This window comes from Ammospiza nelsoni, chromosome 3, assembly GCF_027579445.1.
Source record: "Ammospiza nelsoni isolate bAmmNel1 chromosome 3, bAmmNel1.pri, whole genome shotgun sequence".
In the NCBI taxonomy this organism is placed as follows: domain Eukaryota; kingdom Metazoa; phylum Chordata; class Aves; order Passeriformes; family Passerellidae; genus Ammospiza; species Ammospiza nelsoni.
Window position 1 is genome coordinate 101639570 of NC_080635.1, and position 15008 is coordinate 101654577.

A 15008-nucleotide genomic window follows, 5' to 3' on the forward strand; every position below is an offset into this window, starting at 1 on the left:
GAATCCAATGAGTATCATTAACCTTGCAACATCTTGGGGAATCTTGTATTTTTCTGAACAACACTTTTATCAACTTCAGCTATTTTAGAGAGAAATGGACTGTCACACTCCCCAAATGTAGGTGAAATATTATTTTGGCCAAATTTGAGAGGAGACTGGACTTACCACTGGTTTCATCTGCCTGACCTAAGAAAACATGTTTTCAACTATAACTTTCATAAACTCTTTGAAGTTTCATTTTACTACTCTAAGGTCCAAGGGTGGCAATATGAAGACAGAGGAAGCAGAAAAAAAATGGATAGGAATGAAAAGCACTTTGGGCTGTCAAGCCAGCAAATGTAAGAAGTGTATTTGGCTTTGTGAGAGCATTGCCAATACTAACAAACCATTTGCCGTCTGCTGCTGCATACCAGCAGGTTGTGCACAAGCTAACATTAATACTTTGATGCATGCAAAGCAGACACATTTTGAAGTGGCCCTGTAATTGTTTTTAAGTCAATTTTGTATCAAATCTTGAGTGTCTCGATTAAAAAATAAAGGCGTGGGAAACAAAGTGAAATAGGGTTTATCACCTCATAAAGTTAACCAAAACAGCAAAGACTGTGTTCAAATGTCTATCTAGTTCTCCCTGACAGCTCAACTCAAACTGAAACCTTAGGCATGACATGAATTTCTTCTTCAGTTTCATGTCACCTGAAAACAGAAGTTCAACATCAGTATTTTAACCATCCAGTTAACGATCACCCAAAGCAGTAGTAAGAACCAGGAACCATTAGGCCACAAGCAGTGCCAACTCCATAACCAGAAAAAAAAATTATTTTCTTTTCAATCTGTCTGCTCTTAAAATGTGACTGCAGCAGCTTCAGGGACATCCTGCATGGTCCATTCTCACTGCTTGTTCCTGTGTAAGAAAGATGTCCTCTGAGTTCAGTAATTACAGGTTAACTTTGTCAGGCTGAAAGAGCCTCTTTCTACAGTTCTGATGGCTTTTGGAGATGGAGGTCTTTTTTGTTTTGTTTTTAACTTGTACAATTAAACCTACCTGTTCTGCCATTATTGTCTTGTTTTATTACTCCTCATAGTCCTGGCATTTCCCTAAAATGATGTAAAAAGCAGGCAGTTGCACAGAGAATGATTAGTACAGCATGTGCTGTAGCAAGCAATATTATGTATTTTATTGCTCATGAAGTCAGAGTACCGGAACCAGCCAAATCTGTTACTTTGGTCTGAAAGTATATTTTTCCTTTCCTGCTTGCAACAGGGTAATTAATAACTGAGAGAAATAATGAAGAAAATAAGCAGGAAGTTAGGTAAGCACTCCTAATTACACAACCTTATGTTTGGACCAAAGATTGATGTTTGGGATGTCTCTCTACAAGAGAATAACAAAGTTTGCACCTCATGTGTGTCACAAGGACGCTTGACACACCGCCTGCTCCGCCATAATCCCAAATTATTCACTACCTGTGCCAGTGTCCTGATCCCACTAAAAAGTCTGTACTTTTCCCTAAAGCTCTGCAAGTGAAAAATTAAACCTAATGCTTTCCCATTTATTCAGAGTGGCTGATGAAAAGCTCATTAATACTTGGGCAAAAAGGCTCTCTACAATTGCAGCACCCAGTCATAAAGCCAATGCATGAGGGCCAGCGAATGTTTCCAGGTAGAAATTGGCTTTACACAGGTTCCTACTTGGTAAATAGTGAGAGGAAATACTGAATAAATACTCATTCTCCCTTATTTATTTCTACACTGGGTGAGCCAAGACAAAAGGATGTTTAGGCACTGAGCTGATTTCAGGCCTTGTCCTCTGTGGATAACTTTGCCTGCAATGTTATAGGGCTTTTTATCTCACATACCTAATGGATCCTATTATCATCACCATCATAATGAAACCAGACATTGCTTACTTCCTGCTCCCCCAGCCTGACTCTGGCCAGGCACACAGAAATAAGAGCTCACTGAAGAAGTCCACCCATCATTTCACCTGCTTGGCTTCACCTCCCCATGCCAACTGATGTCACCTTAAGCTGTTCCCACCAATGGGCAGGTCATGCAGCAGTATAACCCAACCCATAAGGACCAGAAGACATTCAGCACACCTTGTTCACAGGAAAGGCACAAAACAATCCCCAGGTGTTTCTGTAATTCCTGTTGCTCTCAGCACAATTAGATTTTATTGAACTGTAATCCTAGATAAGTGCATTGAATCTTACAGCTGAAGTCAATTACACTGCGTTAAATAGCCTTCCTGATTTGCAAGATGAAGATCACTTCTGTATAAAACTAAATTAGCTCAATAACTCATTATTTGTAGCTTGGGTGAGGGTTTGAAACAGCAATGGACAACTAAGCAGTTGCTGCATTTTCAGGCACTAGTCCTTTAGAGCTGCAAGCAAACTGAATTTCCAGTTTCACTAGTTAGGAAAAGGAACAAGCACTGCAGGCACAGCGAGGATGTCTAGTGTCCACAGCACTACATCTTAAATCATCCATGTTTTCTCATGGCAAGGGACTCTGAGCTGACCAGCCTTGGATGGCACAAGACATTGGTTTTCATGTACTGAGAACTTAAAAGTTCAACAATCAACCCAAAGGAGATAAAAGGGCACATCGAAAGGAGTGTGACTTGTCATTTCTGATTCCTTACTCAGAATTAGCATCAGCACTGAGTGAGAGGATATAAAAACCCCTTAAATTAATATTTTTGCTTAGCAGGGTCTGAGTGGAGGAGCTGAGGGGCTGAGGGCCAGTGGTGGTGATGGGCCGTGTGGGCATTCTTAGCAGCCACACTGTGCCAGTGCACACCTTGGCAGGAGTCCGTGAGTGTGACATTCCCCTGGCTCACACCACCTTCCTCAGCTGCTAGGCTCACTTTTGGTACCCCTCCAACCAGCCCCAAGCACTCTTCGGTTTCTTTCTTACAAACAACCATATTTCCATGTTAGGAGATCTCCATGTAAGCTGGGAGATGACAGAAGCTGTGTTTCTGATCCCATTGGGTTGTGCTGGGTGCGCGCATTGAGCAGACAGGAGTGATTCAAAGACATAAGCTGACAGACTGAGAGGAGAAAGGTGAGAGACAGGGAATATTCCAAATGCCTGCTGCTGCACTGGGGCAGCCAAACTCCACAAAAAAAGTAGGCCTGAACGACTAGGAAAGAAGAAAATCAGCCCTTTTGAGATCTGGAAATAATTTCCTTTAGTCTTTAACACAGAAATGTGAGCAGCATGGTGACCATCTATCCCCTGTGAGGAAGCACCATCCCTTTTGCTCTGGTCTCCAGGGTGGCTCTTCCCATCGCAACATCCACATCTTTCAGCAACATCAGTAGGCTTTGTCCTCACAATGAACATGAAGAAGATGATCTCCACTGCAAAATGAGGAAGTCAGTCATGGGGCAGATGAAGGAGGTTGCCTGAGAACACACAGGAAACCTGTGACTGAGGCAGGGAACTGAACCCAGACCATGAGTTCCAGTTGGGTGCCCAGTCCAAGCTGGGTGGCTGACAGATCACCTCTTCTTCTGGGGCCTTGAAATTTAAGTTTGGTGGGTTTTACAATGAACTTATTTTTTTATTTATTTTGTCTAGTCACTACGTTTCATTACACTCACTTCTGCTTTGTGAAGGCTTTTGATCCTGCTTCTTTTCTGTTCTGGCTTAAAAAACCAACACAATGGAACATCAAACAGAATTTATCCTTCACAGTTTGGTCTCCTCCCCTACCAACATCACTCTCCCTAGTGCTCAGTGCTAAGCATCCTCTCCCTAGCGCTCAGTGTTGTGTCCTTTGTGCACCCTGTGCTCATGACTGTGGCTTCATCAAAACCCACCAGTGATATTTAGAAGGTGATTCTTCTTTGTAGCTTCACAGAGTTACAGCAACTGCTTATTTGAACAGCAGTGCTGTGAGGCAGCAGAGCAGATCTGGTGGGAAAACCAGAGAAAAGAGATGCACAAAAGGTAAGTTCCAAAGTGAATGTTCTGACACTGCTATGCATCATGTCGACATGAGCAATCATCTGAAGAACAGCTACCAGTAAGCCACAGCATCAGACTGCCTAGGATGTTTTACTGGCTTGACTAATGAATCACTGGGAAAATGTGAGCCATGTGCTCACTGCCAGGGTAGCTGTCACGGTGGGTGAAAACAATGACTCTTTCACTATCACCGTGCCTTGTGGATTAATTGATATTTTAACATTTTTAAAGATCTTTCTGTGTAAAGCACATAATGTGCACTTCTAAGACAAAATCCTTTGGTATTATACTATTTGCAAGGAGGTGCAACGAGTCAAACCACTTTTTCATGAAATAATTCACACTGGCTGAATCCCCTCACAGAATGTCTCAAGATCTTGAAAAGGAAAAAATAACTAATTTCCACATGTGTAATACCTCACACAGTGAGAAAGAAAAAGACTTCACATTTTTGTGAGAAAATGTTGCAAAACCACAAACTTTTGAAAGTGCCCAATATGCTATTTTCAGCTCATCTGGATGCAGCCCAAACTATCCACAGCTAACCAAGGTGCATCTGAAGACTGTAATCATTCCGCTCCCACCACAGGCTTTTTGTGCCCACTGTGCATCCAAGGCTGTCAGGCCCTACAAAATAACATAGGACTTTTATGCTTAAAGCAGCCAAGCAGCTGCAAAAATAACTCTGTAAAAATATTGAATACTTCGTCCCACTCAGCAGCTGGAAAAACAATTACTGACTGAAAAATTCAGTGTTTGATATTACTTAATAGTTGGGGAAAAACTATTTGTGAATCATAATTAACATTTATTTAACTATTTAAAAGCATGCATCTACTGTTTGAGGCTTCACAGAGAGCAAATATGTGGCCTTCTGGCACCATTAAACAGACTAATACAGTTAAACTGGAAGGACATGAGGCAGAAAACCACACTGGAATAGCCAATCCTTCAAGGAACTGGTGTAACTGAGATTGCCTCAGCATGCAGGCTGCAACACCAGGTTTGAACCAAATCAGTAGCAACTACCCTGGGGTAAATGAAATGAATGCACAGCTCTAGCTCCTGGTGCCAGAGCAATGCAAACATCACGACATAAACTGGACTAAAATCCATTACTAGCAGTGACAGAGAAGCTGTTCCCCTTGAAACAGCTTCAGGGGTTTATGGGCACCTCCATGGTGGCATCAGCCCAAGTGACAGTGGGGCTTTCTGTGAACAAGTGCAGCAGAGCCTGTGAGAAAGAATGAGAAGTGCTCATCTTCATGAGCAATGAAACAGGTGAGAGCTCTGGAGCACAAGCCTGATGAGCTAAGGGAGCTGGGTTTGTTCAGCCTGGAGAAAAGAAGGCTCAGGGAGGACCTTACGGCTTTCTACAATTGCCTGAAAGGAGGCTGTAGCCAGGTGGGGCTTGGTCTCTTCTCCCAAGTGATAAGATAGCCTCAAGTTGCTCCAGGAGAGATTTGCATTGGATATTAGGAAAAATTTCTTCACATAAAGGAATTGCCAAGCATTGAACAGGCAGCCCAGGGAAGTGGCTGGGTCCCCACTTCTGGAAGTATTTAAAAGCCATGTAGATGTGGCACTTAGGGATATGGCTTAGTGGTAGACTTGCCAGTGCTGGGTTAGCAGTTGGACTTGAGGATCTTGAAGGTACTTTTCAACCTAAACTCTGCTTGTATGATTCTTAATGATCTTTTAGTTCCATGAAAGCAATGGTGGCTTAGGTCAGGATATAAGTTCCAGAAGCAGACAAACCATTAACTGGCTGCTAAAAACAAACATTAGGCCTTGTTTGAAATTTCTAATTGGGAAACTGTTTGACTTTGGACTTTTCAGAGCCCTAATTTCCCCCAAACAATTCCCCCACTTGTTGTCTACACATTTGCCATAGCTAAAATGTCCCATCACTGACAGTAACCAGTCCTTTTTTCATCTCATTCAACTTCACCCATGCAGAATTGGGCTGAGTGCCTCATGGGTCCAGCAATCATGGAACAAGAACAAAACAGCAGTTACTGTATCTGGTAGATAATTGCAGGCAGAGCCAAGCCAAAGATTCCTGTCCAGCACAACCTCACCTAGAGAGTGATCCAGGTGTGTCAGTTACTGTACAGAGTAAAGATTCACAAAAAAGAAACCTACAGCAAAAAAACTGACTCAACTGCTCAACTGCTGTGTTTGAAGGACTTGGTGACAGGATTAACATTAAAAAAACCCAAAAAATTTATACCTAGTATATGTACAGCAGATTTCACCTGCGGGGAATATTCTGCAAGGTGCTGAGGAATGTGAGCAGCCTGTATAATAAATATGCTTAACTAAGTCATTTGAACTCTAAGTCACCAATTCTCCCACTACTGCTCTCTCAAGCAACTGCGTTATCAGAGGCCATTTCAAGGGAAATGCACTTATGTCAGAAATACTTCTCATATCATACTTCGCATAACCTGCAGCACCAGAAAAATGAAGACAATATAAAAAGAAATAAAAATTACAAAATTCTGGGTTACAAACATCCCTGAATGGATTATGCTTTCAAAATAAACAGTACAGATAGCACAATAAGGTTTTTGGTGTACCTATCAAAGTTTTCTAGGATGATGTTATCATTCTCAATGCAAACATGTTCTCAATGCCATATACAATGCAATTGGCTTGTGATCTGAAGTAGGGCCATTTTCATTGGGACTCACTCATCACCTAGGATGATCTAAAAAATTGTTGTGGATCCCTTTCAACTCAGGATATTCTATGATTCCATGATCAAAGAAGATGTAGCTGACCAAATTCACCTCTATTCACAGCCTGCTGAGGTTCCCTAGCAATGCCCCTTGCATGGCCAAATGGACAAAGCACTGCACTTTTTGGATCAGACAGGGCATCTATTCATGGATCATTTCAGACTGAGTTAGGCAGATCACAGTTTATGAAAACATCCACAAAAATTCACTCTAGCAGGGCTATACCAGCACAGCTAAAAGGCTGAAGTACAGGCTGGAATGAACACTCAAAAAACATGTATGTCATAGAGTTAATAACAAAATAGATCAGGATGTATTTGGCCAACTTCCTTTCTAGGCTTCTGTGTAGCTGTCTGCTCTCAGAAGTGTTCAGGTACTTTGCTGGGGAGGTCTAGAGCAAGAGAGCAAAAAGCCTTGAAAGGCCTTTGGCTTTATGCTATGCACACATATGGGGGTGCTCCAGCTCCCACATGCATTGTTAGTGTCTCACTAGATATTAGAATAAAATTGTGAAATTATAAGAAACAACCAGAACATCTCAAAATCACCCCAAAACTGAAGAAACCATTTGATGATGCTTTTGTAAAAACACTTACAACGTAGTCCTGGAAGTGATTTCCAAGCAAGCCAACTGCTGCTCTAGACAATTTACTGGATGGTGTGGCTCAGCTCTTTCATACAGGCAGCACTTACAGTTGTATCTAGAAAAGGAAATACAACCAAAATTCTTTATGAGCAAATACACAAACAAAGTCATCTTTCTCTTTAAAACCATGACCAGGTTAAAACTAGCTTTAGCAGGTCTCAACAGTTCTTGGGCCAAGCTTCACATGTGCTGCCTGCTCACAGGAGCAAGCCCCAGGGTGCAGCCAAAGCACCCTATGCTGTATAAGCCAAGAGCAACTGTGCCTGAGAAAAAACCCCGCACTGAGCGCATCAAAGCGGCAAACAAACGCGCCCAGCTGTTTTTCTCATCTAGTTCTACTTAAAACACTCGCAGGAAATGCAAGATGAATTAGTACCAAAAAATGTAGGTGATTTCAGTAAGGCCAGGAATTCCAGGCACCAACTTCTATTTTCTCTCTCTTGAGTGGGTGTTCACTTGTAAATTGTAGACATGTTAGCAATTCAACGACTGAGCGAATTAACATTCAGCTTAACAGTCATTGTTAGGTTGGGAGGTTATTACTGCTTGTTCTGCTAAAGTGACAGGTTAAAATACATTTGTATCTGAAAGTTGTTTTCTACAATACATATTCCCTGTCTTTTCACACCAAATAATTTTCTTCCATCATGTCAACTCCTATTGTATGAACCATCACTGGCAGCTCCACCACAGCAGCTGAGATAGGCAAGGAGAAACAGCAAGGGGACAGGTGAGCAGGAGAGAGCACTTGGCCCCCACCATTTCTCTTTGGGCTGCCATATTAATTTTTTTCCAGGCATTTTACATGATTGATTTGAGACTTCTCAGCAAAAGAGCACACTTGCATGTTCTGCTTTTAAAGCAAACAAGCAAAGGCAAAACCCAAGAGCAAAGAGAGGGCTCTACTTCACCAAGCCATGAGCCTGATAAGGCTGCTTGCTATCAGGCACTGCTTGGGCACAGAATGGAAAGTTGTCATTTCCCAGCCTTGTAGGTGATTACTATTAATGGAAAAAGACAAGTTTTCAAGGTTGAGTTGACATACCACTACATGTTGAATTTTTGCAGACTCAGATCCATTTTGTACTAGTAAACGAGGAGCTTGTATCCTTCCCTCTGTGCTTTTTTTTTTTTTTTAGGGTAGCTCACAAGCTGCTGACAACTCACACTGTACTAGGAGCTGTTCACACTGCACAAAGTGTTTACCACTCACAAGTGATGCTAAAAATTAATTTACAGTACCGCTACAGCAAGCTTTGACAAATTGTCATGTGTTGACACAGTCATAAGTTGTTGGTTAAAAAAAGTAACACTTCCCTCTTCTGCCACTTCATGTTTGAGACCAGGGATGGGCACATTATGCAAAGTTTGAGGGTTTGTAAGCTTCACAAATGTTTGGGCTTCACAAAACAAGCTTGGTTGTGAAAGTTTTTTCTCTTACAGTTAGGCATGTGTTTATTGCCAAAAAGACTCTAGTAAGAAAAAAAAACCCCTTTCCCATCTACCAAGATCTGTGTGTTGTGCAAAACTAGAAGAAAAGGCTGTAAAATAAATAACCTTGCAGGATACTTGTTCTAGATAAGATCACAGCAGTGACAAATAGCCTGTATCAACTCCTCAGAGCTGCAGACACCACCCTCCTGCTGTAGAAAGGAAGGAAAAAAATACAGCTACAAGTAAGAGTTTTAATTGTTCTCAGCTGTCACACAATGTTATCTTAAGTGAACGCATTTATTTCGCGATTCTCATTTGTACCTCTATAAGGAAAAGAAAGAACTCCAGCAGTGGCATTCATCAGACAAGGTCCAAATTGATTTCCATGTACTCAAGAAAGGTGTTAGTCAGCACTCATGTCCACCACAGGCAGCTCTTAAATTTTAACTCCTTCTCTTCTTCCTCAGGACAGGACAAATAACCTATCTAGTTTACACTCTGGAATCAGTAATGGACACAAAGTTGTAGTCAGCTGAGGTGAGCAGAGCTTCAGTGGCGATGCAAACTTGAACCACAAACTAGCTTAAATTCAGGAAAAGAAACAAAGCCAAGCAAAATGAGCACTCACAGCACCTGCCAAATGGGCTTAATGAGGAGCCCTTAAAAGCCACTGCTTCATGTTGTGCACAGGACATCCAGTCCTCCAGCAGCTCTCCCTGAGATCACCAAATCTCAGAGCACGGACCACACAAGAATGCAGAGTAAATTCATTCAGAATGTTAGCTGGGCAATACAAGGAATTAATTTTCTATTTTTCCCCCCCTTAACACTTGTACAAAATAGTGCTTTGAGTGTTCAGAAGTCCTGAGGGGGGGGCAACATTTTACCTTTGTAGAAGCTGCCCTATGCCTGCATCAGTGCAAGAATGACTCACCTAATTTCTCTACAAAATTCATAACATGTTACTTCAACCAAGAAGAGCTCCTGCAAAACATTAGGGAGGGATGAAATTTCATACAGACTCTTCATTTCACACACCCTGCATAGAATTTCTTCACCATGATAGATGACATACTCTTAGACAGATTTAAGCAAAGCAAAGGACATTTCCACTGTTATAGTCAGGATGGACGTTGCCTTGTGCTGTTGACTGAAATGAAATCATCCATGCCTAATCAGTGTAGATTGATCTACATTCATAAAAGCACTTAAGTGGAAACTCCCACCTTCCTCCCCTAAGTAACAAAAATTTATAAATATTTTCAATGCATCATATTAAATGCATTATTTCACTGGATTCTGTCCAAGAGTCAACAGGGCTGAAATAAAGGCAATTCAACTATTAAGTCAAAAACTTCAGCTGATGAGTTACCTAGGAAGTAAAAACAATTCTCCTCCACCTTGGAAGAAAACTAATAAAATCTTAAGTTTTACTGTAAGTTATCTCAACTGCCAAAGTATGATTTCTCCTGTACCTTTTTACTTTGCTGTATAGAAGGGAACAAACAACTTAAATTCCCTGAGTTCTTACTTTGGGATGGAAAAAGCCCAGGACACCAAAGCCACTAATCTAATTAAGAATACTATGAAGGAAAAGGTGGGACTTGGGTACTATGAAGGAAAAGGCGGGACTTGGGTTTTTCTGAAGCATTTTTTGTTTGGTTTTGTTGGTTTGTTTCGGGGATGCGATTGAAGAGTGTGAAGAAACCACCCCAAGCAGAAGAGCCGTTCCCGCCAAGTCCCTTACGCGAGTTTGAGCTTGCTGTACCCAACACAGGCCAGTGCAGGAAGGTTCAGCTTTGGGGAAATGCAGACCCAGGATCTCCTGAGGCCTCTCTGCATCACACCTCGCTGCTCTGCCCTCCAGTGTCATCACAGGGGGGATTGCAGTCTTGGCTGATCCTGCAGCCACACTCCCTCAGAACTGCTACATGCAGGGCATCAGGAGAAAGCCATAAAGGGGACATTCATCCCAGCAAGCCATTACCAAGGTTTCCAAAGCAAAAGGGAACATATGAAGGTGTCCTGCTCTTTGATGATGCATGCACACAGCTGAAGGGGTAAATTAATATACTGAATAAATATACCAAATATGCACTGGTAGTCACTGCTTGTATGGGATGTAGACTGTGAAACAATCTCCCCTGGCTAGAAATTAAAAAGAGAAGGAGGATTTCAGCTTTCTTATTCCATGGGAACTGCTTTTCCAACAAGTGAGACAGGACACTAGCCCAAAGGCAAGTGGCAGCAGTGACTGCCTACACCATGGGCAATCTCCCTGTCTCTGTTCTACACCTGTCTTCACTGCAAAGGTCACCATGTCACCTCTGTCACACAGAGCTCTGCCACCCATGAGCAACAGGGAAGCAGCTTAACTGGCCAGCCTGGCAGGAGCTCCTGTGAGCATTTGGGGGTGGGAGGAAACCTCCCAGCTCTCCACTTGGTGCTTCCAGGTCTTAAACCTTAAGAGAAGATCAAATTGCCTTGAACTAAAAGGATTTCAGTATTGGAATACTGGAGGTCTTTAAAGACATGTAGATATGGCACTTAGGGACATGGTTTTGGGCTGGACTTGGCAGTCCTAGGCTGAAGGTTGGACTTGGTGATCTTTGTAGAAAAAGATGCTGTTTCCTTCCTGACTCTCTATCCCCAGTGCAGGAGGGAGCAAAGGGAAGCAGTATCTCTGTAAGCATGAAACAGCGGGAAAAACCATCAGATCTTTGCCTTCACCTGGAGCACACCTTGCACTTCCAGCCCTTTCAAGCAGAGGAAACTTGGTGGCCCTGTGGAGAGTGTAATGACTTGGAAGCCAGCATCTGTGTCATGCACAGATCCCTCAGGAGGCAGATTGGGAACTGCCTGCCCCCCACAAGTGTACTCACACACGTGTACATGGGCACTCCTCTCCTTTGTCTGTTTTTTAAACTGCATACACTAGTGTATTCTTCACTACTTTCTCAGCATGACATCCATTGCATGGTATGTAACAATCAATGCCAACATTACCTATAGCACAGAAACATGTAATTCACTGAAACAGGACTTTCTTCTTCCCCAGCTTCTCACAGCCAGTTCTGTTATATAAATGCATCTGACTTCTTGCTTGATTTGGATCTATTCAGATCAAACCTTTACTAAAGGCAGAAGCATATTGTTTTTAACAAATATATTCCCATCCTCCCCAATCAAATCTCTACTTCTAGGTGAGACAGTGTCATCCAACTTTTATTGTAGTGTACTTCTTCTAAGGAAATGAACTTAAAAATTCAGTTAAATGGTAGTGTACAGCTAAAGGGCTATTTTATCCATCACATGGCAAAACTCATTCTCTGTACAGCATCTGTATAAAAATCCATAAGATTCTCTCAATATTTTTGAGCCACCTCAGGCCAGAAAGGTAACTAGGTAATGAAGAAAATAATGTCAAGTTTTATGAGATCTTTAGTAAAAAGGCTTAAATTGAGCCATGATGGCTAATACAGTCTGAAATCCTCCTCTATATATTCCACACAGCAGCATCTTGTCGGTGCAACCTAGTTAAAAGTCAGGAGAAGGAGACAGCTGAAAACCATGTGTGACCTTCTGATCCACAAACATTTCCACAGCAGAAATCCCTGCAGGAAAGGTACAAGTCAAAGGAGTTAACTAGTAGTGTACAGTCCACCTTCAATACCTGCTGATAGTGACAACTCAACGAAAAGATGAGCATATTCCGTGTCTTCTGAGGCAATTATTCTTTATGAGGTATTCAAGGAGCCACAACCCCATTTATATACACTTCGCTGCTTCACCCAAAATTACAAAAGCATCCCAGTTTCAGGAGTTGCTGTGCTGAAGTTAAGACATGTTCAAGGTTCTCTCTGTAGCAATGTGGACACCAACACTGGCAACGTAAAGACTAAAAAGGCACGTGGGTATAGGCAAAAATTTCATTCAGTACAAAGAAAAGCAAAGCTAGGACAGAAGGATCCTAAATTAATCCAGTTTCTGTCTTCCCACTGACTTCCCTCACCATTGGAAAGACTTTGGTTTGGATTTTAGTCAAGTCTGGTTTACAGTGCTCAACTTTGTGTGTCATAAAAAAACACCAACCCTTGCTGGAACGTCTTACTCATTACACAGCCCTGCAAAAATTATTAGCTATGATACAAGGCATTTCCCTTTGGGGACCAGAAAGGGTGAAGAAAGGGGATGTAGAGTGACAGCTTGTGGTTTCTTATGCAGCAGAAAAAAAAAAAAAAAAAAAAAAAAAAAAAAGGCAAGAGGAATACAGGATATAATGTGTTTACATTTGTCAAAACAAGTTTCCTGGAGACATGGAGGGTCCACGCTGCTGAGCTGTCACTTCTGCTTGAAACTGCTGCCTCATGCTATCGGGAGGTCAGTCACTGACCTACTTTCTGATAGGACTGAATTCATTTGCTACTTCTGTACACAAACCTTTTTTTATTTTTTTTTAAGGAATACTTAACAAACCCAGAAAAAGCTGCCTTTTATCCAACTTGGAGCTTCAACTGGTGCTGTGCAAGGCTATTACATACCCTGGCATAGGGCCCAGTGTGCTTGGGCTGCTTATTCTTTTGGAAAAATCTGTACAGAGTATTTTAATGAGTTGACACTGCAAATAACGTCTTTCCTTTTTGAACTCCCACACTACACTAATACCAGCGATTTAACCCACTACACACAATAAGGTAGGCCAGCACTCAAATAGGCTGTGCTTTGTCTAGGCTGCTCTTGAAATAGATGCCTACCACTACAGGATTAGCTCCCCAAATAGACAGATGCATGGCACAATACACTTACAGGATTAAAACATAAAGTTATTTATAGAAAACAAGATGAGTAGGTGAAACTTATGAACTAAACACCTACCAATCCAATCATGCCCTGCACAGAGCCAGCTAACCAGTGCTAACCAGGAGATGCTGGTATGCTAGGAGCCCTTAAACTAAAAAGCATTCTGCTCAGAAAGTGAAGAGGCAGAAGTAGTAGCAAAAGACATGCCACCTACTTCTGCTCTTTGCTTAATGACCACCTACATGCACATAATGTCACTACCCAAACTCCTTCATTAAAATAAATCCATAGTGCAGGGTTTTTCACACATCTTTCAACTACCTGGACCACTGAAGTGCTAGAAGTCAGCTCTTGAAATCATCCTTAACAATGCCATCCATTGAAAGCTTCATTGCTTGGGTGGACTGCTCTTCCCAGGTCTCTTGTGGGTAGCAGCACTGCTGTTTGGACACAGGACAGCCAGGTACCAATCCGTGAGAGCAGGGCCATTCCATGTTAAGGCTCTGCACTAACATTTGGAAGATGAGACCTCTTCAGCAACTTGGTCTCATATGCTCACCTCACCCTCCATCTGCCAAGCAAAGATAAGGATCTTCTCCAAATGCTTGGCTTGCTTAGTACCAAAACATCGTGGGTGAGACTCACACTTTCCTTTGCATTTCCCCAGGGCCCAATCTAATAATAGAGGAGGTAGTACTGCCTACCGTAATACAAGACGACTATCAGCATCACAACAGATTTATGATCACTCCAGTTCCTGGACTTGATTAGGTTCATGTTGCCAAAGATAACTATGCCAAACCTAGCGCTTGCAACTGCAAATGCATTCCTGTCAACCTTTTTAGCTTTCATCTGTGCATATTTACAAGCCCTGAATCTGAAGTTCAAATAAATCCAGCAATTCACTCAAACCCACCAGGATTTGAAAACATTAGGGAAGTGTCAAGATGTCATTGAGCTTGTTCTGCAGAAAAGAGTGCTTTATAGTTTCAGAAAGAAATAGACAAGGGAGCTATTTAACGAGATGGTGGCATATTGAAACATGGATAGATAAGTAATTAATAGCTACCTTCTCTAAGTGAAAACTTTTCTGAGTGAAAAATCAGCTTATATGAAAAACTACAACTCAACTGCTGCCATTTTTGGATGGATAAGAACTGTCATGCATGTTAGCATCTTCATTACCATGAAGGATTTTACTCCTTTAAGCAATTCACAAAGAGTTTCACACAGAACAGCATGTGGGAAGCAAGGAACTAACAGAAGGAGACACCAAAGAAATGTTGATATTTGCAACTAGAATTCTAATGAAAAATGTTATCAGGGATACATGAACACAGGAGAGAACCTCTACCATGAGAAGCTGAAGCTTTAGTCCCTTAAAATCAAGACTAACTACACTA

General features: G+C 41.9%; 1 protein-coding gene across 1 annotated transcript in view; it reads right to left on the minus strand.

Moving 5' to 3' along the window:
- Nucleotides 1-15008, minus strand: part of BACH2 (BTB domain and CNC homolog 2) — a 180930-nt gene that overhangs the window by 88743 nt on the left and 77179 nt on the right. The window contains exon 4 of the mRNA XM_059469637.1: nt 7322-7426. The gene's annotated coding sequence lies outside the window, so the exon portion shown is untranslated. The remainder of the gene's footprint in view (nt 1-7321; nt 7427-15008) is intronic.